General features: G+C 39.9%; 1 protein-coding gene across 1 annotated transcript in view; it reads right to left on the bottom strand.

Annotated features, from left to right (window-relative positions):
• The window catches only part of cemip (cell migration inducing hyaluronidase 1), a 328468-nt gene extending 317605 nt beyond the window's left edge, over window positions 1-10863 (bottom strand). The window contains exon 1 of the mRNA XM_084722276.1: window positions 10739-10863. The gene's annotated coding sequence lies outside the window, so the exon portion shown is untranslated. The remainder of the gene's footprint in view (window positions 1-10738) is intronic.
• Between the last annotated feature and the right edge of the window lie 14237 nt (window positions 10864-25100).

Raw genomic sequence — 25100 nt, 5'->3', positions numbered from 1 at the left:
GTCGAAAGCAATCTTATTGTGGTTACAGGCAAAACCACTGCTCTCACTTTCACCTTTATTATTCATCACCAAAAGCATGCACATACAAGCACACACACACACACACACACACACACACACACACACACACACACACCTCAGAGTCCTTCCACATGCGGATAACGAGATTTGCCTGTCCAAACACATATCTTGGCACATTATAGGCGAGGCTCGATAAACAAGCAGGACTTCCAAGTACCTTGTGTGTGTGTCTGTTTGTGCAAATGTGTGTGCTCCTCCACCATTAATACGGGGTCAGTGCAGTGGTATCATGTTGAGATCTGCTGTTTCCAGAGCACAGACATGCTCCTTTATCTCTGTCGACAGCTCCATGCCTGCTCCGATTCTGCTTAAAAACTACTAATCACTACTGAGACATTCTTGGCCTGTTGCATAAAGGCCCTGCAGCAGCTTCACACACACTTGATGCTACAAAGCACCTCCAGCAGTGTTCCGTGCTGGAGTCTGCTCTGTGTGAACAAGGAGAATATTCTCGGAGAAGATATCCAGCTGTAAACAGGCTCCATGTAGCTGAGGACTGCTCGGACTGGAAAGTGAATTCAGAGTTGGTGCTCAATAACTGGCAGCCGCCTCTCTCACTGAAAAAGGGGAAGCCATGACCTTCAGAGAGAGAATTTTATGAAATATCTTTTATTACTTTTTACCCTTAAAGGAGCACTTCACTGAATGTATATCTTTGAGCATCTTTTGTTGAACTCCTGTAGGTTTGACAGGTGGCTCTGAAAAGTTTGTTGCTTTGTTGTGAGCAAATGTAGTCAGCACAAATTTACAAAAGTCCAAACTGTAGCCTGATTGATACTGGATTTTTTAACATGATACACATATTAACAATTTCTTGATTTTTTTTTTTTTTATCATTTCTTGGTCGATATAGCCCTCTATGAAAAGAATACAGAAATTGCTACACAGAAAAACACACTAGGCCCAATCTTGAAACCAACAGTCTATTGTCTGACAATGATTTAGTCTTTGGGGGAAATGGGCAATGTTTTAGGGGTTCTGGTGTTTGGTGGCAGATATAAAAAAACAGACAGGCTAACAGATATCCAGGCCAAGACTCCCTCTTCTGTGCATCAGTCATTTTTTACAGTCTGATTGGCAATCTGAGATGCAAAAACAAAGTTAGAAACAACACCCAAGCCAGCTTTGAACTCTGCCTGAGGCTTTATGTTTTCAGTGACCCACAAATTATGTCTTACCATGGAGCTAAGGACAAACTGGAGGAATCCAGGTGAACCCTCCATTCAGGAATGGACCACAGAGTTTGGCAAAGTGGCATCATGTGAACAAATAACTTTCATCTTTGATTACACTGTTAATGAGGACAGATCCTGAAGTAAAGTACACACCATGTGCATAATATTTATTTATTCAGTATCTGATTAATGATTTTATTTTCTACCTTATTGTTTTATTTTTTTGTTGGTTTGTTTACTTTTTGGATGCTTATTTAAATTTAATTCAATTTAATTTAGTGTTCTATCTTGCTATTATTTTATACATATTGAAGTCATTTGACTTATTGATCAAAATGTGACTTTCTTTTTATGAAAATTCAATAAAATACTAATTACAAAAGAAAGAACAGAGTTGGAGTTGAGATCTCTATAAACAAGCTAAAACAAAAGCTAATAAAAAGCTAAGTCATCTTCAGGCGATGGCTCATGGGTTCTGAGAGCGCATATCAGCCAATCCATCCTTTTGCTCTCCACATGGAGCTCTTATCTGCATGCAATCAAAGCAGACTAAAACACGATTAATCAAAACTACTCAGACCACAAACAGACGACAAACAGAAACTAAAAATCTTGCCATACCAAAATCTTACCCCTTGCCAACAGATTCTGCATTCAAATGCAGATATCTCTTAACAGGTCATGTTTAGAAGGGAACCCTTGATATGCAAAACATTCGCTAGATTTGTTTTCCTGATTGTGCGTGTTGTACAAACTGATTATGTTTCATAATGTGACAATGCTGTGCTTAAAATCTGGGAAGGTTTTAAGAGAAAAATCACTTGGTCAGGGTTAGGAAAAGATCATGGTTTGGGTTAAAATGATCACTCTCACAAGTTCTTTTGCAGGTCTGGTGTTCCCTTCTACACACGACACTGTTTATAAAGATTACACTGGGCATAGTCCGACTCACTGGATGGACATTGCGGGTATAAGCCAGCAACTGGTTGCCTTCTTGTCAGCTGGTGTCGCAGCATCTATCTACGCTTTAAAAGTCCCTGGAAATGTCCGAACATCTGAGCTGCAGTGATGCAAATGTTCCAGGTTCCCTCTAGATGCTTTTTTGAAAATGATCAGCTCGTCATCAAGCCTCTACAGAAGCCTGATAACAACCTGATCATTTGAATCAGGTGTGTTGGAGCAGGGAAACATCTAAAACATGCAGGGCAGTGGTACTTGAGGACCAGGGTTGAGAAACACTGGTTTAAAGAAATGCAAATGAGGCAGGGCGTTTTTTGTCATATGTCTAGCAGAATGTGCATGTGTGGAGGAGACACAAGGCCCATCTCTTTAACTGTACATCAGAAAAGAAAATGAAATAGGTAGCAGAGAGGTAATGAGGTAGCAACCTTCCAATCTTAGCAGACCCAGCCCAGGTTATGATAAAAATGGTAACCAAAGTGGTTTCCTTGCCTGAAAATAACAGCTACATTTATATGAGGCATACAGTCACCAGTTTGTGGCGAGGAAATTGTTTTCTTTCTTGTGTTCTACAACATAATCTGTGTGTCAGCTTTTGCACATTCGGCAATGTCTTGACAATATGTATGCTACTGTGTTTATATCCGTCAGAGACCTTTTCTTAGCCTGCAAAAGGTGGTAAACCCAATTCCTACAAATCAAAAAAGTGGGTAAACAAGAATTCCATTGGGTGTGTGCTCCACTACACCCCTCTTCCCGCTGCTTTGATCTAAATTGGACTCTTGGGATCCAAACTAAACACAGTCTGGAGGACGTGGCTGCGTTGTGTGATTTTAATGTCAGCTTTTAAGAGGCTGCAGTGGCACGTGGACGTGCAGATAGAGGAGGATATCTGTCTGTATTTTGTCTGTCTGGATCATATCAATCCACATAAAGAACAGGCTCGCACACAAAGCCCAAGCAGCTGTCTGTTGTAGTGCCAGGGCAGTGCCTGGAATTCATTTACACCATGTTATCCATGCAAGCCCTTCATTGCTGTTTTATTTCATTAATTAGGAGAACGGAGCAGGTGGAGGAGGGGTTGAAGTCGAGTTGACCAAACTTCTGTGGCGGGGTGGTAAGAACAGGCAGGAAAACAACTGTTCTAAACAATTTCACAGCCCATTAAGGAGTTGATGGATGGGTTAAAAAAAAAAAAAAGAAAGAAAAAGAGAAATCACTAGATTTTGTCTGGAAAACTTCGAATATGGAGCAATCATTCTCCAAAACAGAGAGGAGAAGAAAGCAGAGAGCAGCCTGCAGCCAGCAGGCCTGACCAGAGGGAGAGAAATTTTCCTCCTTCAATTGAGGCTAGAGAGCTGATGGTTTCCTCAAGTAAACTGTGGCCTTTGGCTGCCGGCCCAATCATCCACGGTGGCAGCTCCCTGCCAGTTCTTCCCTCTGACTGTATGTCTCAGACCGTATGTGTGGATGTATGCGTGGAAACTCAGCCCACACTGGAAAGTAAAGGCTTGTTCTCTGCCAAGATTAGTCTTCCTCACATTGGGAAAGAATTGCTTTCAACAGACAAAATACAAGAAAGGCCAAAAGGTTTAAGGTGTGTGCGTGTGTGTGCTTAGAGTTGTTGCTACATTTTTAAAAGTAATCGCAAGAGCAAAACTTTATGCAACTGATACCTGAACAAAAATATCCACTTTATGCAGCATTTTGCTTCTTCTCTGGAGCTTCCAACCTGTTCATGAACACACCAGAATTCTGTCAAATACCAACATTTTGGGTTGAATAAGCTTCCTGAGCACAGCAAAACGATGATAAAATACATAATTACAGGCAGAGGGCAGGGTCTCTGCAGACAGACACCACTTCACACTTCTAGTGGGTCATAAGTGATGATGAAAGGGATTATGCATCCAAATCACAGAAGCTGCAATATTTTGATTAGGGTAAAATGGTAGAAAAAAACAATATAATGAAGTACTGTAATGCTGCAGGGATGACCTGCCATGCAAATCTTTGTTTGGTACAGACCTTGACAAATGTCATCAGCATCATGATTTTAACATTTTTTTCAGTGAAAAAAATCTCATTCCTATTAATCATGAAACATTTCTATCAAATATCTATCAAAATAATTGCAATATGACTTTTTTTTTAATCACCATATCGTGCAGCCCCATGGACAGTTGACCCCCAAATCAAAAATACAATTTTTTTTCTCATACCCATAGTGCTATATATATTCTTCTCTATAGTTTTGCATGAGTTGCAGAGGTTTGGAGGTTTCAGCTATATAGATGCCTTCTCTCAAATATCATGGAACTCGATGGCACAAAAAAAAGTACATTTAAACATTCAACAGTCGTCACTCTTTCCAGAAAATATGACCTGGTTACTGAAGATAATCCACAGATCTTGTTGTGAACAGTTTCATGTAGGAACTATTTTCTTTCACCTGCTAAACGTATCACTCTGCTATCTAGTTCAGTGGTCCTAACATTACAGCTCAGCAGACATGATTAAAGTTTATATCCCTCTCTGTCACAGGCACGGGCCTCTTGTCCATGCGTAGATGCATCCATGATACGATTGGTGGGCGTGGCTTGGCACAAACTGCTTGCCTGTCTGAGGGCCATCCAGTTATGAAAAATAGATTTGCATTTATAAAGCACTTTTCTAGTCTATCAACAACTCAAAGCGCTTTTGCAACTACCTGACAGCGATGGCTGGCACCCAACCACTCACACACACATTCACACGAGTAACTTCACAAATTCGACGAGTTAACTCAGGGACCTAGAATAAAACCGCCAATCTTCCAATTAGTGGACAATACGCTCTACCTCCTGAGCCACAGCCACCATTATATTGGAGAAAAGGCAGACATTTCTACTCTGCAACTCACACCAAAACTATCTATATGGATAAACAACACCACAGGTAACAGGAAAAATGTTGATTTATTTATTTTTGCATCAACTGCCCCTTTAATACTCCATCCATCAGACATTAGTATTATCCCATCAACTATGCTGAAGTGACAAAATAGTACATCTTACATCTTGAACCTCATTAATATTCATCTGGAGTCATGTTTGTGTCCAGCTGACTCCAAGTTCTGGTTTGGCCTAGTTACTGTGTGTGTCTGCTGTTTGGCACTGGCAGTTAGTGTACAGTGGGTTCATCAGATCTTTTCCACTGAAAACAGCTGCATGCTGCTGATGGAAACCAGGCAGAGCACTGATACCGAACCAAACCAGTTAAGTAGTAGACTGGAAACAAAATAATGAACTCTGTGGGTTCATCATCGCATGCAGCACCTTTAACATTACATGTAATAATGTGATCCATTGTTGGGGATTTTAGTGCTGCTTTAAGTTTTTTTTGTGGGTGGTGCTGTTTTGTCTTTCTGTTAAGCCACTGTCTTAATCTAACTACGGAGTTCCTTTTCTAAACAAAGAACAAGAAGCAATCACCTCCTGTGCAGCAGGCACTCAGGGGGGATTTGCAGCAGAATGTGAGAACATATTACAGGCTTCTCACTCATGCCATACCCTAGCTCGAGCTGACAGAATTATTTTACTCCTGTTTTCTCCCAATAGCCTTCCTTCCTTCCATTTTGCAGGAAGACAACTATGTAATTGGTTCCTGGTTTCTTTAGCCAATATTTCAGATTCAGCAGCAGAGAACCTTCACACCCTGTTTTGTGCTCCATTGCTGTCAGACATGCTCGAGATGCATCCTTAACAGCCCAACATCAGGTCTTAATTAGCGGCAGTGCATTCAAATTAACTCAACCGCGGCTTCGCTCATTTACATCATCACTCATGCTAAATACCCCGCCAAATTAAAACAATTCAGAGACACAAAATGTTGTGGCCTCAGCAGTAATTTGTGGTAGTTTTGGGAAGTTAACTCCTCTGTGTTTAAGCAACAAATGCCAGAGCTTTCATGAGCAGGATTAAGTCAGATCACCACTGAGTTCAATCAGTGATACAGAGCAGCAGAACAGCCATCAACACAAAAATCTCCCCCATTATCACCTCAAACAGACTGTAACTTAAACTGAAGAACAGCCACTGTGGCTATAAATAACTGCATATCCTCTGTCATCCAAGTTGCCATAATGACATCATTAGTCAGCCTGACTTTGACCCCGTTCCACCTAGTAGTGTGATTTGTATCTGAATAAGAGAAAACGCACATCCATGTAGGTGTAATGCAATAGGAGTGTGATCAGATCAGCCAGACGGTGATCTCAGCCAGGTGTGAATTAAATCTGTACAGTATGAGCACATTCTTCAGAAAAATTCCACTGAACATGTGGAAAGGTCAGCAAACTCCAACGCTTCCTGCTATCTCATACTGTTTGTCAAAAGTTACAGACGGACCCTCCTCTGCAAAGGAAATATAAGTAGAGCCCACACAGCAGAACTTCAGGAAGGAACGCTATAATTGGCAAAACAAGGGTCATGTGACTGATTATCGTTCTATTGCGTAAGGACTCCTGACAAACTATAAGATTTGGTGTGGTTTTGCAGGATTTAGCAATGCAAGCTTCCATTTATAGTCATGTCAACATTAGAATGTTATAACATGAACCACGTCATATGCCATATGCATGTGCCTCTGTATAAATACATAACAAACATCTTGAATTACTTTGGTTTTATGATACTATTCAGGTTTTCCTATAATTTGCAGATTTGGTCTCTACATTAATATCTGAATACAGACCTCCATCTGAGTAGATTTTTGTTGCTGGACATCTAAATATCAATATATGTCAGCACTAATGCTCCCTTGTGGCACTGTGTGAAAATGGCATGCATTGTTTTGCTTGATTTTTCAATCCATAAAATCATGTTAAAGTTAATATTTTGTGTCAAATTCTTGATTTTTTGTAGGTAACCATGTAAGAAGTGAGATTACGTACAGTGAACAGGTCATTATTGTGAAATAAACACCTTCAGGGTGATTCGAGACCCCTCTGCTCTGTGTTAGGATCCTGCCTCACCCTGTTGGAGTTTATTTCACAATAATGACCTGCTCGTTGTACATTATCCCTTACATAATATATTACAAAATACCTGTGACCAAAAAATGTATGCAATATGTGAACTGATAAAAAGTTATCAACCAAACATTTATTTTCATTCACCATATTTCTGCATATATGTCAACAGACAACAACTGACCAACTCATGCAACAAATTGTTTTCCAATTTGAGGGGCCATTCATGTGAACTTTCCAGTCAGGAAATTATTTTTCCAATGCACAATAAAAAGGCATTGCAGTGCTGTGTGCTTGCATACACAGCAGGGTGTTCAACGCACCACAGTTTCTGTTTAAACAAACGTTTTGCTACATTTTGTCAGGGCTGAACGTGACCCAGGTCCATAGTTTACATAGGGTTCAGGTTTCAAAGTAACAAAGCCCTCTGGTGGCCATAGCATTTATGACAGGATCATGGAAGATGTGAAGCAAGGGTATTACAAAGCAAAAAAAGTCCAGGGGGAGGAGGCCAGGATGGATAAGTGAGCCAACAAAACTTTGGACATTGGACTAACACTGGAGGCCACAGATTATTACCAATTTCCAATAGATAGTCAATGTTGGGTTTTTTTAAACAGTAAAATATAAAATGCATGAGAAGCAAACACATCAAAGTAGCTGCAAATCGATAACTGATGCAAGAAGGAAAAGTGTCTCACACACACAGAGCCAGTCAGACTCACACATACCAGTACTTGGAACAGCTTGTACATTAAGTCAGCCCAATGAAAAGCAATGTGACTACACCTAAACAAGTGTAATCCAGCTTCACACCCTGGGAGAGACAGTTCTCCCTCTTATTTTTCAAGACTGTCTATTCTGTCATCATCATCATCATCATCATCATCATCATCAATATCACCCACAGATTGACAGCCTGGTCTTGCTTGATTCCTATTTTAGTCTCAGCCGGTTGTGTAACTTTGCTCATTTTTTGCAGGGCAGGTCACTCAGACACAAACTGCCACCATCATCCTCCTCCTCATTACCATCATCACTGCCACTCTTCCCAAGCTTCCCTGCTCCCACTCCTACTCTTTGTCACGGTGCTATTCTCCTCCTCGTCATCATGTCACCCTCTCTGGAGGACGCTGAAGGTGATGAGGGAACACAGGAAGGCAGCAGACAGCCACAGACAGCTCGGAGGCATCATCATTTCATCAGCCGGCGTGCAGATTCCACTTGATCCACACATTTCACAGTCACAAACACGGAGTCACTGTCAGATATCTGCCTCAACCGTTGCAAAACAAGACGCGAGGAGGAGGGTTTAAAAGGCAGCATGCAACCAGCACGGGCTGGTTAGGAGGTAACTGTAACGATCATTATCAGTCATACTGTTACAGTGAAGAGAGACATCATGACAGTTTAATACTGTACTGGAAAACTGTAGTTAAAGGGACAGTTCACCCCAAAATCAAAAAAAAAAATCTCCCCCCTGTCCTGTACTGCTATTTATCCATCTAGATTTTTTTTATGTGAGTTGAAGTTTTGGAGATATCAGCTGCAGAGACCACTGCCTTCTGTCCAATATAAAGGAATTAGAGAGCGCTCGGCTTGTGATGCTCACAGCACCAAAGAAATACATTTGAAAAACTGAAAACCAGTGTTTCATTCCAAAAATCATGACCCACTTACTCAAGATAATCCACAGAGCTTGTAGTGAGCAGTTTCATGTAGGAACTACTCAATTTCCATTAAAAAGAAAGAAGATCAGGCAGATTTTACTGCAGAAAGAAAATTGCCTACATGAAATAACTTGAAACAAGATGTGTGAACTAACCAGATCCTATTTTTTGGACAGAAACACTGGTTTTGACTTTATTTTATTTTATTTTTTTATTTTTTTTTATTTTTTGGTATTTTCAGCACCAGAAGCTTATATTATATTAAAGAGAAGGCAGACATCTCTACTGCTCATATCTCAAAAAGTCTGCAACTCACACCAAAACTATCTAGATTGTTAAATGGCAAATACTGGCCAGAGGAAAAATATGTATTTTTGATTTTGCGGTGAACTGTCCTTTAATGATATGATACTTCACAGAAATCATTTTCACATGTTAGTACTCATGTAGCCAACTTGTAAAGCAGCACAAGGCACAGCTGCAATGATTAAGTGATCAACTATTAAATTAATTGCCAATAATTAATGATTGATTAATCAGTGTGAATCATTTTTTGACAGTGAAAAAAAACTCCTTTATGACAGAAAGCTAAATATCTCTGGGTTGGTGGCAAAACAAGACATGTGAGGACGTCATGTTGGGCTTTGGGAAACACTGACCAACATGTTTTACTATTTTCTGGCATTTTACAGACCAACCAACTAAGCTATTAAGCGACGAAATAATCGACAGATTAATCCACAACGAAAATAATCATTAGTTGAGCCCTAGATGTGACTTGAGGAGTTATCATGGTACAATTACACACATACTGCATAGAATTTTAAGCCTTTTATGGATATCTTTCAGTGCCAAAATGGTTCTATTTGACAATAAAGCAAAAAGCACAGAGAAAAAACTCAGAGTAAGATGCATTCGTAAGTTAAATTTACACAAGAACGTGGAGAAATAAAAGTTCAGATTACGTGTTGCATTTGGGGACTCTTGACTCATGACATTAGTATACCTGGCTACACAGACCTGATGCACAAAGATCTACAGACACACAGCAGATAAGCATCATCCGTGCAGATATGAAGGAAAATGGTCCACTAACCTGTTGGAAGGAGACTGAGGAGCTCAGTGCACTTGTTTCCTCTGGAGCTGAACAGTGCGCACCATTCACGGAGCGCAGGAGGAGAGAGGAGACCTGCAGGCGGCTGCTGGAGACTGCTGGTGGATGAACAGGCGCAGATCTGAACACGTTCTGTTCTTAAAGAAGCTGAGTTTTCTCTTTGTTTAAAAGCAAAGTCTATTTTTAAAGGTCTACTGGCCCATTCATGTGGCAGAGTTGTGGCAGCATCTTGAGGTGAAGCCACCACAGAGCACCGCGCTGCACTCACTGTATTCTGCTGGAGACTGACTGCCCTCCTCCAGCAGCTACACTGCCATTTACTGTCATTTATGCATTTTACTTCCAGCTGCAGGCGCGGTGCGAGTACGGAGAGCTGCGCTGTCTGCGCGTCAAAGACAGCCGGGGGTTCAGGGAGCGTGTGCCGGAGACGGAGCGATGCTGTCAGCGCGCACTGACCGGAGTCCACTTACCTTTGGCTCTGGAGTCGTGGCAGGACAAGAGTCCAGCCCGCACACACACACAGCTGTTGCCTGCGGAGCGCGACCCTCTTCAGTCCGCTGTGACAGCATGGACCGAAAAAAAACCCCGCATTTACCGATCTTTCCCAGCACACCTGTGGCTCCCAGCGGCCAAATTACGCCCCGAAGTGCCACAGTATAACACACACATAACACACACACACACGCCACAGACAAAGGTGTTAAAGAGTCCACGCAGACCTACCGACCTGTAGTTTATAATCCACGTCTCGTCCCGGAGTCAGTGAGCGCAGCAGCTCGGAGCGGAGCGGTGATGGAGCGGAGCGCTGTGAGTGTGTCAGCCGGTGTCTGAGCGCACAGACACGGCCATTCCCTGTCCGAGCAGCACGCTGCAGCGCCGCCTCTATTTACTCCAGCTGGAGGAAAGACACGCCCACTGCCTGCCAGTCTGTGTGTGTGTGTGTGTGTGTGTGTGTGTGTGTGTGTGTGTGTGTGTGTGTGCGCGCGCGCGCGTGTGTGTATGTGTGTTTGTGTGTTGGAGGGGTATTCCTGATTCCTTGGAAATTATCATTAGAGGAGGTAAGCCATCATCCTGGAAATACTGAGGTCAAATGAAAATATTGAAAAAATACTAAATCATTAAATCATTCAACTCAACCCATTCTTGACAATTAGAACAAACCACGTCCTCCCAAAACAAACAAATTAAAAACCCATTATTGCTCTGTGTCAGAAAACACCCTGGTCCCATACAAGAATTCACAACTTCAAACAATTTAAAAATGTGTTAAAAGTTAAAACTAGCAATATCCACTGATGACACAGGTGTAAAAATGTGCTATTACAACCGTCTTTGTCTTAAATTAGATTTTTTTAATGAAAATGTTGACGCTTAAAGTTGTATCCCATCAACTCCATCAGACTTTTACAAACACATGATTTACCATGATCTGCTATACCAGGGGTCCCCAAATGGCGGACCGCGGTCCGAGTCCGGAACCACACGCCGTCCTATACGGACCCGGACCTATAACCAGTAAATTATCAAGACATTTTAAATTTTGACGGGACGCTTCAATTTTAACTGGACAAACTTTTCTAGTCTTTCTGGCACTGGTTTATCTGATCAGGAAACACACAGACCAACTGCAGAGAAGCTGCGTGTGGAGGAGACTGTTGTTAATGACGAGTTTATTACAACAGAAACTAACGTGATGGTTAATGACATCGACACCAACCAGATGCTCTTATAAAATTAATCAACTGTATAAGGAGGCCTGTATGTAAAACAGGAGAGTCTGTGTTTCTCTGTGAGAAACTTTCAGACCTTCTCACAGCAGAGTGAACAGGTGAGGAGAGGAGGACAGACTGATCACTAATCAATCACTGATACCATCATCCTCTCGGGCTGACTAAAAAATTAAAATGACAAAGTTGGTGACAAACCAAACCTGTGTCCACACAAATAAAGTCTTTGTGTGAAACACTGCAGAGTTTAACATCGTGCTATTTACAGACAGTCTGCTGTCTGTAGTTTGACAGAGAGACAGAGGGTCGTGTCTAGAAGGGAACCCTAGACCCGCGAAAGATCGCGCGAGTTTGATTATTTTAGTAGAAATAACAAACACAAATCTCGCGAGAGTTTTGTAAAACTTAGCAAATAAAGAGTTACCTTCTAGACACGACCGAAAAAGGTGCGCAGCTCCAAAAATAGAAACTCATGTCGTGGTGTCGATGTTTTTAATGTGGCGGGCTGCCATAAATAAAACTATTCACTGATCCACAGAGAGTCACTGAAACACTGATCACTGACCTGCTGTGATGAAAAAAATACTCACATTCTTTATATTAGGTATTTTTACATTGTGGTATTAGTGTTTTTACTTAATTACAATTGAAATATTTTGCTGTTGTTGTACTTTAATGGTATTCTTATTGTTATTTTCTGATGACTAAATACAGACGTGCAAACTCATAAGAGGAGAAAAAGGTGTCATGTTGGTAAACCAGTCCCCTGTCCCCTGTCCTCTGGGGGTCTGGGAGCGTCTGTCCTGCTCCAGAAGAAAAATAATGTGATTTTAACATGTGAACAAAACATTCTGGTGACTGTTTCAGTTAAAATACTTAATTCCATCTTCTGTTTGTTGTTTCTGCAGACATTACTACCTTTACTTTTACTTTTGTACTTGAAAAGAAAAGTAAAAAGTAAAGTGAAAACAGTAAAAGTAAATCTACATTAAAAGTAAAGTTACTTTGCTGAGTATTTTTACTTTAGCAATTTATAGTTGTTCATTTAATAGACCTGTTTTATCTTTTCTTTTGTATATTACCATTGTTCTTAAATAAAGCAAAAGTAATGTAATAGAAAAAAATGCAGAACACGCAATATTTCTTATCTGATTACTCGATTAATTTTACTGGTTCGGCCCACTTGAGAAAGTTAGACATTATGATGTTCCAGACCTTTGCTTTAGGAAATTTTCTCTAACTGGACCTCTTTGAATTTTAATTGAATACCCCTGTGCTATACCCTGAGGACCCCTGTCTCACTTCCTGCTTTAATAAAGGTAGGAATATTGCTCAAGCACTGGTCAACTTTCTATTTTTTACAAAAATAATATTGCTATCAGATGTGTCTCAATCATAACATGTCAACTCTGTAGTCCTTCTAAATCAAAGCTAAATAAGAATTATGGTTTAAAAATGTGTATTTTGATTAACATTAAGAGAACTCTAAGACACTTGGCTGCTCACTATGACTATGCTGTGAGAGGAAAAAAATGCAACGTTTTGTCAACTCTCTAGGATGTCAAATTTTCCATCTGTCAGGGTTGATGTCTACATTTCACAAAAAATACAAGGTTTCATAGCCAAGAGTTTGATCTTTTAAAATACAGTATCTCACAAAAGTGAGTACACCCCTCACATTTCTGCAAATATTTAATTATATCTTTTCATGGGACAACACTGAAGAAATGACACTTTGATACAATATAAAGTAGTCAGTGTACAGCTTGTATAACAGTGTAAATTTATTGTCCCCTTAAAATAATTCAACATACAGCCATTAATGTTTAAACCGCTGGCAACAAAAGTGAGTAAACCCCTAGGTGAAAATGTCCAAATTGGGCCCAAAGTGTCAATATTTTGTGTGGCCACCATTATTTTCCAGCACTGACTTAACCCTCTTGGGCGTGGAGTTCACCAGAGCTTCACAGGTTGCCACTGGAATCCTCTTCCACTCCTCCATGATGACATCATGGGGCTGGTGGATGTTAGAGACCTTGCCCTCCTCCACCTTCCATTTAAAGATGCCCCACAGATGCTCAATAAGCTTTAGGTCTGGAGACATGCTTGGCCAGTCCATCACCTTTACCCTCAGCTTCTTTAGCAAGGCAGTGGTCGTCTTGGAGGTGTGTTTGGGGTCAATATCATGTTGGAATACTGCCCTGCGGCCCAGTTTCTGAAGGGAGGGGATCATGCTCTTTTTCAGTATGTCACAGTACAGTTGGCATTCATGGTTCCCTCAATGAACTGTAGCTCCCCAGTGCTGGCAGCACTCATGCAGCCCCAGACCATGACACTCCCACCACCATGCTTGACTGTAGGCAAGACACACTTGTCTTTGTACTCCTCACCTGGTTGCTGCCACACACGCTTGACACCATCTGAACCAAATAAGTTTATCTTGGTCTCATTAGACCACAGGACATGGTTCCAGTAATCCATGTCCTTAGTCTGCTTGTCTTTAGCAAACTGTTTGCGGGCTTTCATGTGCATCATCTTTAGAAGAGGCTTCCTTCTGGGACGACAGCCATGCAGACCAATATGATGCAGTGTGTGGCGTATGGTCTGAGCACTGACAGGCTGAAACCCCACTCCTTCAACCTCTGCAGCAATGCTGGCAGCACTCATACGTCTATTTTCCAAAGACAACCTCTGGATATGATGCTGAGCATGTGCACTCAACTTCTTTGGTCGACCATGGCGAGGCCTGTCCTGAGTGGAACCTGTCCTGTTAAACCACTGTATGGTCTTGGCCACTGTGCTGCAGCTCAGTTTCAGGGTGTTGGCAGTCTTCTTATAGCCTAGGCCATCTTTATGTAGAGCAACAATTCTTTTTTTCAGATCCTCAGAGAGTTCTTTGCTATGAGGTGCCATGTTGAACTTCCAGTGACCAGTATGAGAGAGTGAGAGTGATAACACCAAATTTAACACACCTGCTCCCCATTCACAACTGAGACCTTCTAACACTAACGAGTCACATGACACTGGGGAGGGAAAATGACTAATCAGGCCCAATTTGGACATTTTCACCCAGGGGTGTACTCACTTTTGTTGCCAGCGGTTTAGACATTAATGGCTGTATGTTGAATTATTTTGAGGGGACAGTAAATTTACAAGCAAGCTGTACACTGACTACTTTACATTGTATCAAAATGTCATTTCTTCAGTGTTGTCCCATGAAAAGATGTAATTAAATATTTGCAGAAATGTGAGGGGTGTACTCACTTTTGTGATATACTGTATATTCTCACAGTATGATTAAAGAGTAACAATCAAAATTGTTAAATGAGTGAAAAATGAAAAATGAAAATACAGTTTTGTCCCAATTCCCAAGAATGGGTGTATTATGGAATATATTTCTTATGATTATTAATTTTCATATTAACTGAATTTTCCTGGATTTCTTTTTTATAGACATTTTATTCCAAAACATGTTTTTCAAAAATCTGGTTTTATTTCGTTGTAGCATTTTTCCCAATAAACCACTATAAATACTCTAGTGTGTCAGATTCACGAGCGTTCATTGGCAGAATGCAGCAGAAATCAAATACAGTATTCATAAGTATGTTTTCCTTATTGTATAATCTCCTGAAAATAAGAATCATTGTGTTTTCATTACTGTGGAATGAGTCCTTTATATCTACAGAGTGTGCAGTTCCTCTTCCACAGTGGCCAGCATGCTACACCGCCATGTTTCTACAGTAGCCCAGAAAGGACAAACCAAACACTGGCGAGTTTCACAGCCACCACAGTTTCTCTTACATGCAGAGAGGAGGGTGAGGTGAGGTGCTTGCAATCTCCAAGCTCATTGCAAGATGACACCAAATCTTACAAACTGGTTCTTTAAAAAGTTGTTTGAGTTTGGAGTGATTAAGTTTCATTTTGTAATTCTTTATTGTCATTTGTCATATGTCTGAATGTAGTTACAAAATTTTGAACAAAATGACATTATGGCATTATGCAATATGCCTAACTATTACTGTTACTGTATACATAAGATAAAGTATTTTGGCATTAAAATCCACATTTATTATTTACCCGCCTGTATCATAAATGAATATCTAGCATTTGTAACAAAGAATCAGTTTGAAAACTGGATAAAAATCCAGCAAGTTATGATGATTTCAATTGTGCATCCTGTTTCCATACCCTGACATAGACTAGCAGGAGTTTCTTCCCTTGACAGATATGTTTGCCACGTTGACACACTGCTCCAATGAACAGCAGCGGCCACTTAACATGTATCTGTACCAGGTGTGTTCAGGAGTTGGCGGAATTTCTGTGATTTTGTGATTGGTATAGCAGATTTGATGTCCACCGAATGGTTTCATAGCATGAAACACCTTGGAGCAACATGTTAGACACCGGCATCATCAAAAATTAATCACTATAGACCAGGAAGAAGAAAATCTGTCTGGAGCTGCAACTATTAAATTCTCTCTTTTCCCTGAAGACTTTTCTGTTTTCTTTGATTTGCCATCCATAGTGAGTTTATGGAGACTCAAGAACATTTGGAGGAAAAGGGACTGAGACATAGAAATAAGCAATGACACACATTTTAGTTTAATATTAAAGCTTTTATTTATTCTGTGTATTGGCTGCATATTATTTACCTTTTGAGAATGTAACAAATAGTTGCGACAGCTCAATATAATAGATTTTTGAGTTTAATAAACTTTTTAAAAAAGTTTTACCGACCAATAAAATTTAGTTGAGATCATGTCTGTCTGTCTTTAGATAAACTTGAAATTTTGAGTTTTAGAAACTGAAAAAAATGTATTTCAAAAATGAGTTACAGTGAGCTCTGATCCTGATTTGTCATTTTATTTTGGTGCCTGAAAATTAAATGGTTTTAATTGAAAATATTAAAATTGTTGTTACGACCCCCAAGTTGGGCAAGGGGATGAGGGGTGCAACATTAAATAAAGGAAGGAAGGAGAACTGAGACAAAATGTAAACAAAAGTTCATTTATTAACAAATGTGTCAAATTAAGTTAACTAATTAAATAAAAACAGGTTAACTTAACCTACTAAATTAAACAACAAATGCACACACAAAAGACAACAAGTGTCCATGCTAGCCAGGGAGGCTGACAAGAACACAACACATACAACACAGAGTGCCTTTGCTAGCTGGTGGGACTAGCAAAGCACATGGGGACGCTCAAACGAGTGCCCTTGCCAACCATGAGGTAAACAAGGCACATGAAACACAAAGACAAGTGACTTCACTAGCTGAGCGCACTAGCAAAGCACAAGGAGCCACTGGAGAGGGGCTTAAGAGCCACACCAGGTTCCTGTGCCCAGGTTGCTGAACCCTGCAATAAAAAGATATCTGGATATGAATGAATGTCCTGTAGGCAAGGGACAAGATTTTGGCTTCACTTGTACTTTGCAGTCTGAATAGTACTGACCAATCACATTTGAGCAGGTTTCAGTTGCATGCAGGTAAACAGCCAATGTGGGGAGCAGAGTAAGCAGAACACACTGGCCGAAATGCAATCTCAGAACCAATTGAGCATTATCTATGATTTAGAGTTTTATCAGTATTTATTCTTGCATCTCAAGTTGCTAATTGCACTGAAAACAGTGACTGGCACGCGAAAAATAAAGTCTTAGATATCTGTTATCCAGATATGTTAAACCAGAGGCCCAGAAACACTGATGGTAAATTGTTGTCAGATGCTGATAAGTTCCAAGATTATCAAGCACCAGCCTGAAAGAGGATATCTTTTAAAACTGAAGACTGTGAGCGCTGAAGCTGTTGTGCAGACTCATGGGGGAACAAAGCCTTACCATCACTTCTACTTAATGCTGGATTGTCCCAAGTTCACTTCTCAGGCGCTGCCACTTTCCATTTGGTGGAGCTCTGTATTCTGTGTCCGTGCGTGACATTTTATTGCATTTTCATTTAATTTAATTTCACTGGTCTGAATGTGAGGTGAGCAATATTGCCAGAAAATCTAATTATTGAGAATAATAAAAGCAAACCTCTAAACCCCTGTATCAATTTAGACTCTGGACTTTCCATCTCTGATCCCAACATCACAGATGCTGCAGCTGCTTTTTTCTCTGTTTGTACAAATCTGCAATCATTAAACTGTCTCCCTGCCTGAAAATGGATTAAATCTTATCTAGAAATGTTTCCCAGAACATAAAAACAACAACAAAGTCGTTAAAAAGCAGAATTTAATGATAATTTTTATAATCAGTGATAATTATCAATCAATAACAATCGTTTTTTAAATGAATCAAGTAATTGCTCAGAGGGAACTTTTAATTTTTTGGATTGTAAAGCTTCTGTCCCTAGAGGAATTTTGAAGAAGTTTGTGAGCTTGTGTGTGTGTGTGTGTGCGTGCATGTGTTGGCTGTCCAGACTGGCCTATAGCTTTACTGAATCAGACTCAATGTCCTCTGACTGTGTCCTGCTCAGCCCTGGGTCCTACTATAGAGCTTCTAAACTTTTTGTAACTTTGTAGTTGCAAAAATATCACCTTCCAAATAAATGACATAAAATGACAAAAAAAAAAAAAAAAAAAAAAAAAGGCTAAGAAATAAACTTGGGCCATGACAAGATTTCACAACATTTAACTCACTGCTGTCTGCGCAGCATCACTCTCTGCCATTATGAATCCATATTTAATGCGTTCAGGATCATATTTCCTCAACACACACGGTGGAGCTTTTACTGGCTCAGGGTTGTCTCCCATTTCATTTCAAAAAACTGACATGTTGTGTCACTGCATTCATGGGCACTGACTTGGGTTGAACACTGGGCAGGCAGAAATGTCGGCCTGTGTAATGCTACATAGTGGGATGTGGTGAGGAGTAAAATGAGACATTTTCTGTCCTGGGAACAGAAGCACACTATCTTGATGTATGTAGGTTCCAAAACCTGACCACTTCGGTTTATTATCTGGTGATATTAATAATTGTTGAGGCAGAACAACGCCATTTCAGCACTGATAAACATTATATGAACATAATATAAACTGCGCTCAGCACATGCAACTTCACTACAGCTGTGAGGATGAAAGTTTTTTGCCTATGATTTGTCACTGTCTGTCTGAACAGCCTCATGGCAGTATTATTTTACAATTCTTCATATTACAAACTAACAAAGTTTCTTAAAGGAAGTCATTTGGTGTTTTCAAAGTCATTCTAACAAGCTGAGACAGATTTATTCTTTTTGCGTTCAGACGCTGCTGCTGTGTCTCCAGTAGAAGGCTGCCACCGGTTTGTCAGATATAGTCGGCCTAATAAAGTTAATGATGACTCAGAGTTACAAAGTAAAGCTATAAAAAAGCTCTCACTCACTTGGTGTGAGGCTTCAGATGGATTCTTCAGGAGATTGTGGCCATCTCTCTTCAGTGAGAGACTCCAACTGTCGAAGGTAAATCCATCATATGCTGCCATCTGCCAGTATTTCACCCAGAAGTGAAATCTGTGAACGCTTGGGGCTTCCTCTTGGACTTTTGTCTGCAATTTCAAATGTGGCAGCAGACCTCAGTCCAGCACACTTTATCTCTTGTTAGATCAAAATGTGCACTTGTACATGTAACATATGCTATGATTTTGTTATTGGTCCTTTCCAATGCCAGTCAAATTTATTAGTCTATGGCAATTTGTCTGTTTTTTTTTTTGCTTGTTTGTTTTTCTGCTTTTCCCCTCAGGATTGGTGGGGCGTTGCACCTCCATCTATAGCTTTGATGGGGCATAAAACCCAATGACCCAAAGTGATTGCTGTGGTGATATTTAAACCCAGCTGGTCGTTTAAATTATACATTTTATTTTTTTATTTATGTAAATTATTGACAACATTTAGTTTAAAAAAATTACTAGCTTTGTAGCTTGCCAAAAAACCAAAACAAAACAGTTTTTAATTTACTGACTACTTGAAAAACCACTGCCTATGTAGCCCATGAGATGGAGATTTGAGGACTACCAGTGGGCCACAACCCACGAGTTGAGAATAGCTGATCCTGGTGGTGAACAGGCCGACTAGCGGGAAGCCAAAGTTGTTGAAAAAGATCATTTCAGACACCCAAACTACTTTTAAAAAGTCTGTCACATATAAACCCACTGCTCACACTGCATTTAAAAGTTGCTTTACTATCAAAGGAGCCATTTTTACAAAAAAGAAAAAGAAAACTATTAATCAACTAGAAAATTTCGCATGAAATTTTGAGTGTGCCTGATGCTCGCTGCCGACTAGTATCCCCACCATATTGCCAGAAGGATTAATAGCAGTAGATGTATCATTGAGGTTGTGTGTGTCTGTGTGCGTGCACAGAGCTAGACATTTAATTAAGCCAATCACAATCAGCCTTGTCAATCTCTGCCCAGCAACTGTGAGTGGACATGTATCCACTGTGTAGACAAGATGGACATTTCATGAATGAATGAATGAATTTAACATTAACCAGCTTTGAATTTATTAACAGTTAAAAAAGACTGCAGTCTAAAATGTCCAAGTTGGACACAGAAAGACACAGACAGACAGGCAGTGTTTTTAAACTGTTAATAACTTCACACTTTGAGCTGCTTCAGGTGTATTTCTCTCTGTATGAGGTTTGAACTGCTAAAAAACAGCTTTAGGTCAATCCACCAATCAGAAGACAGGACCAGTCTCAGGTTGGTGAAACTGGCCAATCGCCTTTATGTTACAACACAGACAAATCTGAAGACTGAAAGGATCGAAAGAAAGAAAGAATTTAACCTGAAGCAAATCAAGGTTTGAATTTATGAACAGAAATTGGACACAGAAAGACAAAGACAGACAGAAACAGACAGAGTGACAGAGACAGACAGTCATTTTAAACTGTTAATAATTTCAAACCTTGAGCTGCTTCAGGTGTATTTGTCTCTGTATGAGGTTTGAACTGCTAAGAACTCAGGTTGGTGAAATTGACCAATCACCTGTGAGCAACAGCACAGTCATGTTAAATACTCCAAAAAAAGGCAAAAGTTGAGACAACGTATCTCTCAAACTCCAGCTGTTTAATGAAACTCCATAACTGCTACAGCTAAGAACTGCTTATGATGAGTGAGAGGACAGGTTGCTGAACGTGATGATGCAAATTTTATTTCTATGGTGTGAAAAATGAGGCCACCACCGCGATGGAAAAAACTGGGATCATCTGCTTTCTTCCTGAAATTCTGGCTCTCGCTTAACATGGGAGTGACTGGGGCGGTTTGTTGGACTTGTTGTCTTTTTGGACCTTGGCCAACCAAAACCATTTGTTTGTTTGCTTCGGCAGTCACACCTCTGCAACTGTCAGATGAGCAACAATGATGTTCTGCAAGTTAAAATGACAGATTTTGTCAAAGGAGCTTAGTGGTTTTGGAGAGAGATATATCTGGCTAATATAACAACAGTTTCCTGTCAGAAAAAAATCTGTCTGGGGTCAGGATGTCAGATACAAACAGCTCAGACCTAAGTGATTAAAAAGAAACACAAAACTGCACCTAAAAACTGCAATATCTGAAGAGAGAATTAGCAATAGAAATGCAATGATTGCAAGATGAAATCAATAACATGGATTTGACTTTGCTTTCACATGAAGTGATTCTGACCTGTAGCTTCGCTCACTCAGCTGTCCTACATATGAAGTGGTCTCTGTTTGCAGCTGTGACTGAACTATTCTGAATGTAACGTGTTTGGTGTCGTTCTGTTTCTTCTTCATGTATGGTTATGCTGCTTCAGCTCATGGCCGTCGGTTACTCAGTGCTGCAAGCACTTCAGATATTTATTCACAGATCAAACATTTAATAAAAGTTATAAAAATCTATTGGCTGTCTATATTTGGGGTGGCGGGGGGTTCAATCTCTGATTTATTGCCTTCAGAAGTTAGATCAATGTTGGGACTTTGAGGACTCAGGTTTAATCCTTGGTTTGATTTTGAGACCTGTTTCCAAAGGAAAGAGTAAAACTCTCTAAGAAAGAGCTCGCCAGTGTCTCTGGTTAATTGACTTAAGAAGTAAAATCACCACTCAGTGGTTTTGAGGCTCCAGGTTTCATCAATACAACAGAAAGATTGAAAGGTTCTCAGAAAGAGGCTTGAGGTATCTGTGATTCATTGCCTTGTGTAGATAGATCACTACTTCAAAGTTCAAGGACCCTGGTTTGATCCTTGGCTTAGTTTTGAGACTCGTTTCCAAAGAAAGAGTGAAAAGCTCTAAGAAAGAGTCTTCATGTATCTCTGAGTCATTGACTTAGGAAGGCAGATCACCGTTTTCAAGTTCTGAGGAACCAGGTTCAGTCCTTGGGTTAGTTTTGAGCTGAAGTTGATGCAGAGAGACGCTCAAGAGGATGACCTGCTAAGATTTAACTTCAACTCAGTGTTGGATTGAATCAGTCTTTAAAGACACCAGCAGAGCAAAGCCCCCTACAGGCTGCTCTGGTTCACTGTGTGTGTCGTGGATATTAAAAAAGATTCAAGATTGATTTGTAGTTTTTATTTTATTTTGAGTGCAAATTGAATATAAAACTTAATATTCTGATTTTACTTTGATTTTGTTTGCATCTGAATCATCTGTTAGTTTTCCACTGTGCCGCCTTCAAAATCCCTAAAAATAAATATGAAAACAAAAAATCTTTAATTAAATTTGATTATGTTTAATGATGGTTTTTAGGTTTATAAGATCAATTAACTGATTAGTTGAATTTTGAACATAGATATGATGATTTTGTGATAAATCAACTACTATTTTACATATGGCCAACAAGAAACAGATGCAAAATAAATAAATAAATAAATAAATCCTATCCTAAAATAATTTTTAATACTTTCCATGAAACAACAAATATCAATTGTACTTTTGCATATTGATAAGGGGAAATAGTCCGTGCAACAGTGTGGCCATAACAGTTATGCAAATATTACATGCATTAATTCATTTTGCATTTGTGTTAGAATTTTTTTTTAGAATTAATGATTCTAAAATTAAATTTAAATTAAACTTGAAAGCCCTTATTACTATATGTTTTTAAAAAATAAAATAAAAATATGCATGATGAAACGATTCTCGAAGATCATACAATTTTCTCCAGTTCCTTTGAAGATCGATAAACTTTTCATATTTTGATGCGACTGTCAACCTGCAGGCAGAGACAGAAGTTGGGGACTCTTATTTTGAAGGCAGCACAGTGAAAACTACTTTTATGAAGTTGTATATTGATTTATTGGTTGTATATCGGTTCTGCAGTGAAAAACAAATATAATTTCCTCATTTCTCCAGCAGGAGTTCGTAAACAACCTGTAAAATGCTCAAAAATGACTTTAAAGAACTTTGTTGGTTTAAACATGTAATGTGAAACAATCCTGTTGTTAACTGGTTGATCATCATTCAGGTAAGTGGCTGCAGATGAATGTTAATCTTCTTGGCTTAAGAACAATCATCTCCACATACACTGTGAATCAGAGCAGCCTGTAGGGGGCGTTGCTCTGCTGGTGTCTTTCAAGACAATAACACATGTCCTCAAGCAGGATTCAAACCAACACTGATCAGACAACTTCAGTCTTCGCCTCTTAGCCTCCTGAGCTCATCTCTCTGCAGCAAGTTCAGCTTGTTTGGGATTCTTTTAGAGTTGTTGAAGAAAGTTCTGTTTTCAAAAATTTCTGTCAGGTTTGAACCCAGAACCTTGACATCCTGCATCCAGTATATAACTGAATGAGCTGATGACTTTAGTTTGTCATGAATCAACCCAGCATGTCAACAAGTCCACTTTGCACTAAGATGTCCTGTCTGAATGCTTTTATGTCTTCACTTTGGGTGCTGGACTTCAGAATTCACTGAACCTCATAAGAATGAAACCTAAGACAGTCCACTCTGATTCTGAACAGGCAGTTGACGTCTGTTTCTTAGAGCTTTTCACTCTTTCCATTGAACACAGGCCTGAAAAAACAAGGATTGAACCTGATTCCTCAGAACTTGAAAACAGTGATCTAACTTCCTAAGTCAATGAATCAGAGATACATGAAATCTCTTGATTAGAGCTTTTCACTCTTTCCTGTTGCACCAGGATTCAACAGTAAGCTAAAGAGTGAACCAGGGTCCTCAAACTTGAAAATAGTGATCTATCTAGCTCAGAGGTGGGGAACCTTTTTCATATCAAGGGCCATTTCAATTTTTATAAAGTCCTCCGAGGGTCATACCATTATGAACACATACCTAGAGATGCACCCTGAGGTAATTTATTTGTATATATTATGCAAATAGGGAATCTTTGTGAAAAATGTGCGTCTGCCAATAATGAATTCTTTCTTTTGTAAAGGGTCCTAACAGCCCCAGAACTGTGCCAGTGGCGAGGTATGGGAATGCCTCCTTGTTACCAAGCATTGTTTGCATGTCTGTAGACTGTGCTCTGTTAAATTTGCAGGGAAAGTGCTGGTTGCCGTTTACAGCCTATTATATTATTTGAATTTTGTTTATTGGGTCTAGTAAGTATGGCTAACCTATAGCTCTCCTTTTTGTTTTAGTGCTGCAGCTGGTGTTGGCCTTTGGTCACAGGAGCAGCTGGTGCAGTGGGAGTTCACCCTTTTAAGGTTTGCTGTGGCACTGGTATTAGTTTGGGTGTGTTTCTGTTGGGGTAAAGAGGGTTTATTTTGTTTTCTAGTTTTGGTATATAATTATTTATTTTTGTGTTGTTCAACTAATAGTATACTACCAGTGCACCAGCCTGCTGACTGGTGTGACACCACCCCCTGCAGCAGGACATGCTATTTTTTTTAACCTTTTAATTGATGTTAGTGACCCTTCATTGTAATAAAACGGCCTGTTATGGCATTTTGACCCACACTGACTGTTGGCTTCATCATTGAAGTTCGCCTGTATCTAAGTTTTAGAGCTTAGCTGAGTGTCACACAAAGACAGCAAGTCCTCCTTTGTTTCAAACTCAGCCGTAATCCCACACACAAAAATGGCAAGCTTTGCTGTGTTTGTGATGTCTGTTGTCTCGTCACAGGCCAGAGAAAAATACTCAAAGTCTCTTGCAGTGTCCTTCAGTGTTTTTTTTTTCAATATTTTGTGCCATATCAGTAATCCTGTCTGCAACAGTTATTCGAGACAAACTGACATTTTGAAATAATTTCACTTTGTCGGGTGCGAGCAGCTCCATGGCGGCTACGAGGCACTCCTTCACAAACTCTCCTTCGGCATGAGGTTTCAGCTTCGTGGCTATTAATTCACTAACCACAAAACTTGCACGCGTAATATTCTCTCTGTCAGTATGTGGTCGTGTTAAAGCTGCTTGTTGAGGACCCAAACTCCAACGAAGAGCGTTAATTTTATCCAAACGCATCTGTCCTCTCAACTCGTGGA

The sequence above is a fragment of the Lutjanus erythropterus genome, chromosome 1 (genome assembly GCF_056507025.1).
Source record: "Lutjanus erythropterus isolate fLutEry1 chromosome 1, fLutEry1.hap2, whole genome shotgun sequence".
Taxonomy (NCBI): domain Eukaryota; kingdom Metazoa; phylum Chordata; class Actinopteri; order Lutjaniformes; family Lutjanidae; genus Lutjanus; species Lutjanus erythropterus.
The sequence above is the reverse complement of the archived record's forward strand: the minus strand, read 5'-3'. Positions and strand labels throughout refer to the sequence as shown.